The following is a 13067-nucleotide window of genomic DNA, read 5'->3' as shown; positions in this document are numbered from 1 at the left end:
AAAAAAAAAAAAAAGGTAGGGTGCTTTGATGTGCATGCACAGTAAAATTAGTATAGAGTTTTAATACCTCTTCTGCTCCATAGTCCTATCAATGTACATCATTCCTCCATCCTCCCTCTCTCCTTCCTTCCCTCCCTCCCTCCCTCATGCTGACTAATCCTCTAATACTCCGCAGTTTGAGTTCTCTCTGTAATTTTATTTTTTTCTGTTTGAAAATAGTTGGAGCCCTTCTGATTTCCTTGCTTTGTTAGTGCATGTCCCTTCAAGTAATGCTCCCTGACACAGCCAGGCTTTGGCACAGCACCATCCCTTCCTCTAAGATTCTGCTTCCCTATGGGATAGACCCTCTACTTCTGCACATCTGCTTAGGTCCCTGATCTCACGTGAGACCTGATGCTACTGAAAGCTTCTCACCCATCTAATTCATGCTTGCATATAAAAAAATCTCTGTTCATGAGCACAATGTATATATCTGAGTGAATTAAGGTAACTTTCATTCTGTATGCCATCTTCAGTTTTCTGTCTGAAATGTATAGAGGGTGCAGATGGGATAAATTCAGATTATATGAGAATGTTTGGTGCTCTCAAGTGAAAAACAAAACAAAACAAAACAAAACCCAACAAGCTAATAATACTGTCATCCTTAAAAGCTAAGGTTCTTTCCCAAGAGTCTCTGTCTAAAAATATCCCAAACTAAGGTCATTATTCATTCTCTGTGCTGTCGTGAGTCACATAAAAACTCCTGAAAATCTAAGCAGGTATGTGAAATTTAGAATATCTATGGAAGTCAGATTGAACAGAAAATATTTCCACCTCAACTGCCACAGAGCTGCTGTTCTGCTGTAGCTTCCTAGGACTGAGCTGAGATAATGAATCTCTCAATCTTTTACTTAACTTTGATGGCAACAAATGAGTAACGCAAGGTCAAATGGGAATGCCATTCAGCTGGTGCTGGCCCATAACCAAACCCAGCCCTGCAGAAGGCAAGTTCCTTGCAGGAGGGTGGGGCTGCAGAACAGGAAGGAGCTGTTGTTTCCTGTTCCCTTGGCTAGTTGTTCCATTCGGTGTGTCTGGCTAAAAGGAGAGAGTTTGGGAAAGCGAAGGGCGATTTAGAAAATTTCAAGTGCCTTTCTGTTCTTATTGGTTTTAAAGGCTGTTACTGATGAGTTGCAGCAGGAGCAGTCCAGGCTTGCCCATGCCATAGTGAGATGGGAGGTGTGGGGAGAAGGTTGGTGATCCCTGAGGGATATGCTGGGGGAACCAAAAACTCAAAGAACTGTTTATGTAGGAAAAAGACATCGTCTAGTTCAGATAAAAGGCATCAACTCAAATGTGTGTGCTGGTGGCTGTAGGAAAAGAATTTGGTACTCTGAGGAGTCACTCCTCAGTTTTGAGGGACAGCTGGGAGAGAAGCAAATTACATTCCTTCACAAGTTTGGAGCTTTTCACTTTACCCTTGTCATGCAGGTGACCTAGAGATTTATCTTTGCACCATCAAGGTGGTTTTTCATCAGTCAAGATCTATGCATTATTTCTTAAATGAAAGCAAAAATCCTGTCCTTCTTTTACAGGAAGAACCAGCAGTGACTTCTTTCTCCAACAGTAGGGCTAAATCCACCAGTCTGACAAGGCTGTGCTCAGCTGCAGGGAGGCAACATCTCCAGGCTCTGGCCTAGGGCCCCAGTTTGGAAAGGACCTCACTGGAAACCATTCTACTGAAATCTGGTGCAACTCTGATAAAATGTCCCAGCCCATCCTGTAAAGACTGTTACTGAAAAATCTTGAAATAATCACAGGGGAAACAACAGGAACTCAGGCCTCCCTTCCCACCCAGGCGAGACACTCCCTGTCTCTTTTTCCCTCCAGCCCACTAAGCACGCAAGGATCTGATGGAAAGGGCAAGAGTTTCAGCAGCAGGAAATCTGAGCCAGAGCCGCAGCAAGGGCTGGCTGAGACAGAGCTGCCCCTGTGCCAGTTGCGAGGCAGGAGGGCAGCAGGCTGCTGAGGTGGGGTTGCAGCAGTGTGTTAAGAGTACACACTAAACTTGTGGGAGTATGGAAATGTAGGATCAAGTTCAGGGATTGCAGTAGCAGACAAAGGAGGAACAGTTCCTTTGGCCTGAGTGACATTTCACTTACATGTGTTAGCTGTAAATCTTATCTGGAATCATGAGAGGCTTTAATGTGGTTTTCCTCATTTACGTTTAAGAACACATCCAATTAACAGAAATACAGCAGCTGAAACGCCTGTTTTATAAGAGGGCAGGGCTGAGCAGGTTAAAAATGTATAGAACTGAAGTATATTAGTCCCTGTTAATGAGGCTTTCAGCTCTGCTGGCCCAATCCATGTATCTCTTCTTGCATCAGTGGATTAGATACAAAGGATCCACTCTCACTATTTTCATCAAGCAGGTGAAGCTGTTGTGTTTGATTTTTACCCTGTGGTTTCTAACAAGTCAGTTCCTGGTGAGACAGTCTGAATTGGGCTCTTGTTTGATACCAAGAAGGTAATGAGGCTTGTACAAACTCCGCATGCTCTTCTATATGCGCACAGAGTGGTGATCTGCGGGCATATATAGTGACAGTACAGGAAGTGAAGGTTTTAGGAGCTGTGTTCCTTACTCCCTTAGATTCACTGGGAAAAACAAACAGAAAAACCTTTAATCGGTGGAATTATACAGTCCAGTGACAGGAAGATACAAATGGGAAGTCTGAGGAGATGAGATGCCCTCAGCAAGGCTGTTTCAAGGCTTGGTGGCTGGCACGTACCCCCTCCTCCAAGCATACTGCTGGTTGCTGGTGCCATCAGCTTCTGTGCTGCCAGTCCTACAGCCTCAGCTCTAGTCTCAGGCAGCAGCTGGCCAGCGGGGTTTGGGTGGGTTTGCTCCCTGTACCTCTGCATGGCTCTGGGATTCGTAACTACATTCCAGACTCTGAAAAAAGCATCTAAAGCTTGTTCAGCTGTATGGAGGAGCTGAAGTTGCCACAGGTCAGGGAAGGGACTGCCAAGGGATCTGGACAGCCATGGGAAAAGCTATGGTGAAGAGGAACAAGCAGGCCTCGCTCCAGTCTGTGGGAGCCTGCACTCACTTCTGGCGTAAATGACTTGAGGCAGGAACTGTCATCCCTTGTGAGACACGGTGGGTGGTGCCGGCCACATAAAATACATCTAAATCCCAGCTCAGTCCAGACTGTAAAACTGGCTTAAAGTGAAAACAGATTGAGACCAAGGGAAGGAGAGAGCTTCTTAGGCTGCAGACAGCCACCGTTTAGCAGCTCCCTCTGGGCCTGTGTGAGTGGGCCACCCTTGCTCCTGAGCCCCACTTTGCTCCTTGCCCGGTGCAGTGACGCAGCTCCTGTTATAACTCGGGCAGTGATGGGCAGCTGCAGCTGGGCCGGGAGCAGAGAGCTTTGCTGGCACCGCTCCGTGCAGTGCCGCTGTCTGTAGCGCTACGCCAGCGCCTTATGGAGACGTTGCCCCTTTTCAGCTGTTCGTTGCCGCTCCGATGCCAGGGATGCCCTCGGATCTGCTGTCAGATCAGGGCAGGCTCTGCGGGAACGCGCTAATCCCCTTCAGGAAAGTTCCCGTGGCTCAGTTCAAATACCCGGTTTGAACTGGTTAATCTGACCCGGTCGGTCTGTCTGGCGGAGCACCGACACGCTCTGCGCTGCCGCGGGTGAAGGTCGGCTTGAGCTCAAGGGCGGTGACGGAGAGCAGCTGGTTCTGCTGCTTCCAAGAGAGACATCTGCTCACAGCCTTAAAATCATTTAGCCCAAATCCCGTGCAGTTCAGGGCTGTTTCCTGTGCAGCTTTTAGTGCATTTTGTCCTTCCTTAGTTTAAAACAGGATTTCTATTGTTTGTCTGCTGAGGCTAGTAAAAGCTAGGAGGATATTCCTCTTAAATTACCCCTTTATATCTAATTATATACCTGGGTAGACAAGTAGTTTGTCCTAAAGATGCAGATGGGGTAAATATGGGACTGTGTCTGAATTCTGCAGAGTAACTCACAGATGCCATTTTCAGCACGAGCTGTTTTTGCTGCAGCACAGTTCATCTTGCTCAGGAGAAATTTCAGGAAGTTGTGCAGAGCAAAAGGTTGCAGCTTGGCTTCTCATTGTTTTTATTTCTCCTACTCTTACATTAAGCAGAAAAACAAGGGAAAAAATCCTCTCCCTGAGACTCATTCCCATGTTTCTCATGAACTCAGAGTTCCTCTGCCTGGAATCAAACATCTATGAAATGAAAACTGAAGGAATAGAGAATGCACTGGGGAAAGGCCGTGTTCAGTGCAGTGCACATTTTTCATGCTGGACTGAAGTTTATTTCTCATAATTCCAAAACATTTAAGGAATCTCACTAACATTTATGCATAAATAACTTTCCATGACAAACAGTATCAAACTTCAGTGCTCAGGAAGATTCACCTAAAACTGTTTTCATATAAAACAAATTAAATTTGGCAGTACTTTTTCCAGTCATGTGCTGGTAAGTATCCTACATTCACATTTTATGCCACCTGAAAGCAGACTGCTTTGTGAACTGTTTGAAGGGTAAAGGAACTCTGTGTAGTCCCCTGCATTTGGTTTAAGTAACTTTTCCCCTGCTGTGACTCCTCCTTCCTTCTAGCTGCTCTGCTGGTTTATGTGCTCATAGGAATCATTAGACTAAACTCTTTCTGCCAGGTACTGGGCGTATACTCATTTTAATTGATAGTGTATGACAGTCTCTAGACTTCTCATATGCTAGTGGTGAACTCCTTTCTGTCAGCCCTTTGATGGGCTTGGTAGCTCCTGGCAGCAAGGTGGAGTGAAGTGCTAGTGGCAATAGTTCCCTATTCAGGACCTGGGTATACATCTTGTGTTGGAGCACAAGGATTATGGGGACTGGCTGAGGGAACTGGGATGGTTCAGTCTGGAGAAGAGAAGGCTCAGGGCAGACCTCACCACTCTCTACAACTGCCTGAAAGTTGTGGCAAGGTGGGGGTTGGCCTCTTCTCCCATGTAACAATGAAAAGATGAGAAGGGATGACCTCAAATTGCACCAGGGGAGGTTCAGGTTGGACATAGGAACAATTTCTTCTCAGAAGGAGTGGTGAGGCACTGGCACAGGTTGCCCAGGGAGGTGGTGGAGTCACCATCCCTGGAGGTGTTCAAGAAATGTGGAGATGTGGCACTGAGGGACATGGATTAGTGGGCATGGTTGGGATGGGCTGATTGTTGGACTAAGTAGTCTTAGTGATCTTTTCAGTATTTATGATTCTATGATTCCGTATGGGGAGGTAAAGGCAAGAAATTTGGGATATTGCAGACAGAAGTATGGGTGCAGTTATTGTTGCTCTCGGTAGAACTTAGCTTCCCATAGATAAACGAGCAACCCAGAGCCTAGGAAACAAATGAGCACATTTGGTATGTGCTGTGTAGGTGTCCAGAATTATCCTTCGCAGCCTGTGCATATCAGGTAGAATTAGTGGTCGCACTGAGATGGACTTGAGAGCATGTGCCCTTCAAGACTGATGCGTTGGAATGCTTTGGATTTACCATGCAAGACTGGGTGAGTTCCATGCACAAGAAGTATCATCAAGGGGTTGAGATGCACCAGATTTACATGGTGCAGATTTCGTGAACTAAATATGTTGATCTACTGCAGGCTGTCCCCATATTGGCACTCCTCAACACACTGGTACAGGTAGTAACCATGTGGCCATAGAGTGAGTTGAATCAGCTTACTGGAGTGGCTGACCATGCAGATAAATAAGTACTAGGACTGATAGAGGAGAGGTGATGGGAGCAGGCAAAGATTGCTCCTTTGCACAGTAGCACATGTTTAGCTTGATAACAGCCCTGACACCACAAGCTCAGTGATTTGGCAGGATTTTTAGCACATCAGATAGCCCAGGTAAAATTATGTCTGGGGCTCATTCTTTCATGAAATTGCTGAAGACTTCACATCATAGAGGACAAATTTCTCTACATCCATCTGGTAAAGGGGACCTAACTGGAACACTGGGACTACTGCAGTTCTGGATAGGGCTGGTTAGGGTGGACTAATCCCTGCATATAAGAGAGCAGTGATCACTGAGGCTACATGGATGGGCATACATGAAGATAGAAATTGCACCTGTATTGAATAGTTCAGTTGCTTATCTTCTAGGAAAAAGTACTGTCCAGTCCCTGTAAAAGGATTATATTGATCTCTAATAGCTGCAGCTTACTGAGTAAATAATTGTTTCTGGTAACACATCTGCTTCTGTGCTTTACTGCTTACTCAGACAGTGAAGTCCTGGGTCTTGGAGCTTAATCCCTATTGATTTTCTGTCAATTCCTTCTATGATGACCCCAAATCCTTACTAAACTGTAGCAGATCAGTGTATTTGACTGGGCCTTAACTTGCCATTGGCTCCCCTGGGGAACTTGGAGGCATCATTGGGCTTCTCATCTAGCTGCCACAATCTGCAAATGAGGAGTGTTGGTCTGGGCTGGGACTTTCTGTGTGGGGCTCTGGTTTGCTCTGCCTTTAGAAATACTTCTCCTTTAACCTTCTGGGATAATCATTCCATCTGTAGAATATTCCTTTGCTTCCTGTTGTATTCAATAAACTTCTTTGCTTTAAAGGTCTCTAGGTCTCTAATGGTTGATACTAACCATCTGTTGTCTGGGGGGGAGGAGAAGACATAGGAAAGACAACTTAAGTTATGAATTGTTGTTCAGAAGTTTCATCTGTAAAATCCTAACATAGAAGCATGCTGAAAAGGGAGAGAACAGGAGTAAGAACTGGGAAAACTTCTGCTTCAGGCATTTGTTTGCTGGCACAGGCCCAGCAGGCACTGCATTAGGCAGCTTGGACTGACAGCTTGTTTTCATGTCTGCAGTGGTGCTTCATCTCCTGGCCTGGGACGACATCTGGCTGGCATGTTCTTCTCCACACTCCAGGAAGAGGACTCTTGTTAGTTGGTTACTGCAGTTCTCAGCATTAAAACATACTGAATCAGACTGCAAAGTAGCATGAGACTGATTTAAAAATAAAGAGATTTATGTATTGAGTTGAGCTTGGAGTTCTTTTTATTTGCTTTCTGGCTTGGAAACCTTTAGAATGTGTGATGAGTATATTTTTTGCTTTTCATCACGATTGTGAATGTTTTAAAAACACACACACAAAGAGCAAGAAGACAAATGAAATAGATCCTTACCTTATAATTGAGAAATCCTGAATAAACAATTTTGGCTTTCACAATCACGTCAGTTGTCAGAAAGTTGCAATAAAAAATAGAATAATTGGCAGTATTCTTGCCAAGAAGGGACAGGGGACCTGGTGGGACAAGAAAAATGGAGAAACTGGAGTGAAGTCTTGTTATCTTCATGAGGCTGCTGGAGTCCAGGAAGAAACAGAGTGGTGTAATACCGATTGATTCGTCTCCAGATTTTGATTACTTTCTCTTAGGCTGGAAAGATTCCCTCCAGCAGCAACAGGGGTACTGGATAAATAGAATTCATGGTCTGCAAATGGACGCCAAGGCTTAAATGAAATACTTCAGATACAACAAGTGTATAACTCAATACCAGCAACAAGTTAGCACTACAAGTATATTAAAATTTTACCTCCGTGCACATGTCTAACAGTTAAAGATCCCTTCCAACACAAGTGGTCCTGTGATGCTGTGACTCTGGGCCTCTCAGGCACAAGCCTTAGCTTTTGAGACTTTTGTCTGCATTCCCTGCATCACTCACAGTACACTTTTGCTTATGGTTAACATACTAATGGCCTCCTGAGTCCCTATTTTGTTCTCTAGGAGGAGGGATTTTAACCTCTCCCAGCCTGCAGACCAGCATTCCAAATCTCATCAGATTACAGTATGCTTGGAGAGAACACCATCCACGATGGCCTGAATCTGATGGCCTGGTCCTTTAATGACCATCCATTTTCATGTTTTGTAGCCTCTGAAGATGCTCATGAGTTTTCCATTGCACAACCACAACTCATCAGTGCTGTGCTTAGTATCTTCTCATGGTTATTATTCTATCAGCCTTATTAACCCCTGCTGTTCAAACATGGGCAGTCTGGAGGAATGCTGACTGGTTGCAGTTGTCTGGTACAGCAGTTTGATGCAGAAGAAACTGAGAGAACAGGAACTGTGCAGTTTAGAGAAGGAGATGGAGAGTAAGTATCATCAGTGTCCACAAACATCTGAATGGAACGGGCAAAGAGGACAGAGCCAGGCTCTTTTCAGTGGTGCCCAGTGCCAGGTCACAAACGGAACACAGGAGGTTCCTTCTGAACATCAGGCAGCACTTCAGTGCTGTGCGGGTGGCTGAACACTGGCACAGCTGCCCTGAGGCTGTGGATCTTCTCCCTGGAGATCGTCAGAAGCCGCCTGGCTGTGGCCCTGGGCACCCTGCTCTGGGTGTCCCTGCTGGGGCAGGGGTTGGGCCAGATGGATCCAGAGCATGCTGCCACCCTCAGCCACTCTGTGATCCTGTGATGAGCTGCCTGTTTTACCCATCCTTTCTGACGCTTAATATCTCTCTTCTATCCTTCCACCTCAGACTCCTGAACACCACTCAAAGCCTCAATGATGGGCCTCCTGTCCAGCTTCTACTGGAGCTGAGAACAGTTGTAAAAGTCTGTGGATTTAGGAAGGACTTTAACACAGCAATACTGGACTTTTTTTCAACTCTCCCATCAGTCTTCATTCCTCAGTCCTGTTACATCTCTGTACAAGTCACATTGCCCTATGGGCAGCTCAACCCCTGAGCTCCTTACAGCTTTGCTACCTTGCCTGTTTCTCCAATCTTCACCTTGCTGAGTCTGAGCATTCCTTGAACAGGGATCTGCCAGCCAAATTATTCTGCAGCATAGAATATAAATCTTCAGGTGTGATTGATTGACAGATTCTTCTTAGCTAGCTGTCATTAAAGGCATCCCCTGGTGTTATAGGTGGTAGAGAGGCCTCCTGCCAGTTTCTTCATGTTCAGCTGTACGATCAGTGCAGACCACCTCTGTCCACTGACCAAGCTTGAAGTATTTTCTTGGTACAGGATTTAATGGATTGAACAAAACACAAGTATGGAAATACTGAGAAAAGATGAGAGATGTGAAAGAAAATGGTGAAAACTAGCAACCATTGGGAAAAGAATGTAGGAACGAACTGAACACAAAAAGTATAGTTCCAGAACAATGGTATTCAGTCTGATATATGGATTACTATGAGGAAATCTACAAAAGATATATTCTACAAGGTCATGTTTATATTTAATTTTAAAAGATCTGGAAAAATTTTAGGGATCAGGAAAGTGGAAAAAATATTAAGCTTTTAGAAATTCATTGATGAAATTACAGAGTAGATAATGGGAGGACAAGGGGAAATGGTTTTAAGTTAAGGGAGGGAAAATTTATGTTGGATATCAGAGGGAAGTTCTTTACCAAGAGAGCAGTGAGGTGCTGGAACAGGCTGCCCAGAGAGGTTGTGGATGCCCCGTCCCTGGAGGTGTTCAAGGCCAGGTTGGATGGGGCCCTGTGCAGCCTGGTCTAGTATTAGGTATCTCTATATGTAATGGTGGCCCTGCATGTAGAAGGGGTGTTGGGAGCTTGATCATTGAAGTCCCTTCCAATCCAAGCTATTCTATTCTATGTTTCTATTATTTTATTCTACAGTAAACTGAGAGAGAGCCCATATATTTTGTCACTGAGTACACTGCAAAGCCTGCCATGTGTCAAGAGAGAAGAAAATGTCATCACTGACCACTTGTTCCCTGAGAAGATAAATAGGGAATTAGTGTCTGTGTCCCCTGGGAATGCAGGAACCTGGCCCCGGGAGCGCTGGGCTGCACAGCCCTGGGAAATGCTTTTCAAACGTCAGGTAAAGTTCTGGTCCACATCTACACAGATGTCTTTGTACATTCAAATAAAGATGTAGAAGTTCTCACACGCGATGGCTCCCCAGTGTAAGTTAATACGCAGATTTTCCTCCAGCTTCGAAGGGAGACACAGGCGGTTACGTGGGCACTGTTTTTCTTCCCTCGACCTCTGCAAACGCAAACCCCCCCACTCTGGCAGAGCCTCCCGCGCCCCCCCCCGGCTGCCGCTAGGGGGCAGCACGGCTCCGCGCAACGTGCCCGGCCGCCGTTCTCTGCGCCCCCGGGACCTTCGGGCTTGCTGAAGAATTTGTAATTACTTAACGCAAAATTAATTAAAAAATGTAAACGAGGGATCTCATCTTGTATTACAGCAAATGAAATGAAATAAAATAAAGCCGTGGTGGCACATATTAACCTGGAACGTCTCAGAATTTCGGACTGGTTTTGTTTCGTATGCTTCAGGTTCAGGCGAGTTCCGCAGTACGGAACGGAACGGCTCCTTTCCTGGCGGCGGGGGGAAGGCAGCTCGCCCAAAAGCTCCCAGCGAGAAGCCGACACCCACCTCAGCTCCGTGCCTGAGAGCCAGAGTACTTCACATTCTTTTATTCTGCCTGTTGAGAATCTCAACACCTGCAGTAGAATCATAGACTGGTTTGCTTTGGAAGGGACCTTTATAATCACGTAGTTCCAACCCCCTGCTATAGGCAGGGACACCTCCCTCTAGACCAGGTTGCTCACAGCCCCATCCAGCCTGGCCTTCAATGCTTCCAGGGAGGGGGCATCCACAGCTTTTCTGAGCAACCTGTTCCAGTGTCTCACCACCCTCACAGTGAATAATTTGTTCCTAATATCTAGTCTAAATCTGTCCTCTTCCAGTTTAAAGCCATTTCCCCTTGTCCTGTCACTACCTGCCCTGATAAAAAGTCCCTTTTCAGCTTTCCTGTAGGCCCCTTCAGGTACTGGAAGACCGCTATAAGGACCCCCAGAGCTTTCTCTTAGCCTGTCCTTGCAGGGGAGGTGCTCTGATTATCTTCCTGGCCCTCCTCTGGACCTGCTTTAACAGCTCCATGTCCTTCTTGTGTTGGGGGCTGCAGAACTGGACACAGTACTCCAGATGGGGTCTCACAAGAGCAGAGCAGAGGGGCAGAATCACCTCCCTCGACCTGCTGGTCACCCTTCTCTTGATCCAACCCAGGATACAGTTGGCCTTCTGGGCTGCAAGTGCTGGGCTCGTGTTGAGTTTTTCATCAACCAACACTCCCAAATCCTTCTCCTCAAGGCTGCTTTCAAGCCATTATCCACCCAACCTGTATCTGTGCTTGGGATTGCCCTGACCGGGTGCAGGACCTTGCTCTTGGCATTGCTGAACTTCATGAATTGGCATGAGCCCAACTCCTAAGCCTGTCTAAGTCCTTGTGGATGGCATCTCTTCCCTCCAGCATAATGTCAGATAAAAGAGAACTGAAGTACTAATCATGTACCCAAAGGCTGACATTAGTTATGTGCTTCACCTGGTGCCTATGAGAAGCCTGTGCTTGGGCGCTGTCAGCGTAACAAGGGGCTCAGTCCTGTTTGTGACACCCTGAAACCAGACCACAGCTTGGTTCTAAGAGCCTGGGGAAGAGTCCCAGCGGGTAATGTCACCAATATTCTAGATTGTTGTCTGCTGTAAAAAAGTGGGAATATTTTTAAACATCTGGTAAAGAGTCTTCCATTTAGCATATGGGATTTATTTCAGTTTATTTCAGTTTTCTCCTTAATAAATACCAAGACAACAGACGAATTAGAAGTTAATTATTATTAATACATAAACCATATTCATTGTAAATAATTCTTACAGCTATATGAGAAGACATGTGAGGAGCGGCTGAGTTCCCTGTGTTTGCTCAGCCCAGAGCAGAGGAGCTGAGGGGAGGCCTGATGGCGGCTGCAGCTCCTCACAGGGAGCGGAGGGGCACCGCTGTGCTCTGCTCTGTGTGACTGCGACAGGGCCCGAGGGGACGGCATGGAGCTGTGTCAGGGGAGGGGCGGGAAAAGGGGTTATGGAAAGGGTCTGCACCAGAGGGCGGTGGGCACGGAACGGGCTGCCCAGGGCAGTGGGCACAGCGCTGAGCTGTTGGAGTTCAAGGAGCATTTGAGCAATGCTCTCAGACATAGGGTTTGAATTTTGGGAGGCCTTTTGTGGAGCCAGGAGCTGTACTCGATGATCCTTGTGGGTCCGTTCCAACTTTGAGTACTCCATGATTCCATGGTATTAGGCTAATACAAAGCTAACTCGCACTTGACAGAATCAGGAGTAGCAATCTGTGCTGTGATGCTAATTTAAAACTGGTTCATGGAGTTAAAGGCAGGCATAGCTCCCGGATTTTTAGGACATCTTCTGGACTGCTTTCCTGGTGACTGTACTGAGGTTCACACCTGGAGGTGGTCCTGCACCCCTGGGCTCAGTAATTGGAGTGCAGCAGCTATGGGAACTGTGCCAGAAGGAGAGGATTTTTTGGTGTCTTGTAGGCAATTAGGGGCCACAGCTCCTCCTGGGAGTTAATGAGCACAGTGTGCTGCTTATGCATGATTTCCTGGAAATCTCTCTCTCCTGCACAGACATTATTTCCCTTACCACATTGTCAAGTAGATAAGGTATGTAACTGCATGCAGAGGTGTTATATCACTCTGACAGAAGCAGGAAGTGTATCAGTTCACTTTATAAAATGCATCAGGCATTTCAGAATGCAAAACGGGGTAACACTAAGAAAAATCTACCAAAGACACCTGGGGATTAGGAAGTGGCACTATGGTATCTGGTTGCTGCAAGCACAGAGGGCTGTGGCTTTGTGTACTTCTGCAGCATTGGGTGAGCAGTGCTCAAAGAGTAGGGAAGACCGTGAGTTTTGAGGCAGCATACTCCACTTCCTGCAGAATTTGTGTTCTTTTGTGAAAGTCGCTTGTCAAATTAGTGATACAACCCAATGAGGATGTCTTGTCAATGTGGTGTAGCTGCAGGCATGGCTCACTGTCTGATGTGGGAAGGTGTTGCTGCTGCTGCTCCAGCAGCAGGCAAAGCCAATCCCCCCTGCACAGAGCTCCCTAGGAAGGAGAAATGGGTAAAGCTATTACTTTAGTGCATGAGGAAAAAACCTTCTTTCTTTATGCGAACCAGCATGTCTCTGGTTTTCAATGTATAAACTACTCAGTTCCTTCCTTCCTTCCTTCCTTCC

At 46.2% G+C, this 13067-nt stretch overlaps 1 long non-coding RNA gene across 1 annotated transcript; it reads left to right on the top strand.

The window, feature by feature from the left end:
- Nucleotides 1-6: 6 nt before the first annotated feature.
- Nucleotides 7-7045, top strand: LOC109371035. The gene is made up of 2 exons (XR_004159359.1): nt 7-5551; nt 6870-7045. It is a non-coding gene; the product is annotated as an uncharacterized LOC109371035 (long non-coding RNA).
- The last annotated feature ends 6022 nt before the right edge of the window (nt 7046-13067 follow it).

Source organism: Meleagris gallopavo, chromosome 1, assembly GCF_000146605.3.
Source record: "Meleagris gallopavo isolate NT-WF06-2002-E0010 breed Aviagen turkey brand Nicholas breeding stock chromosome 1, Turkey_5.1, whole genome shotgun sequence".
Classification (NCBI taxonomy): Eukaryota; Metazoa; Chordata; class Aves; order Galliformes; family Phasianidae; genus Meleagris; species Meleagris gallopavo.
This window is presented reverse-complemented; position numbering and strand designations above follow the sequence as displayed.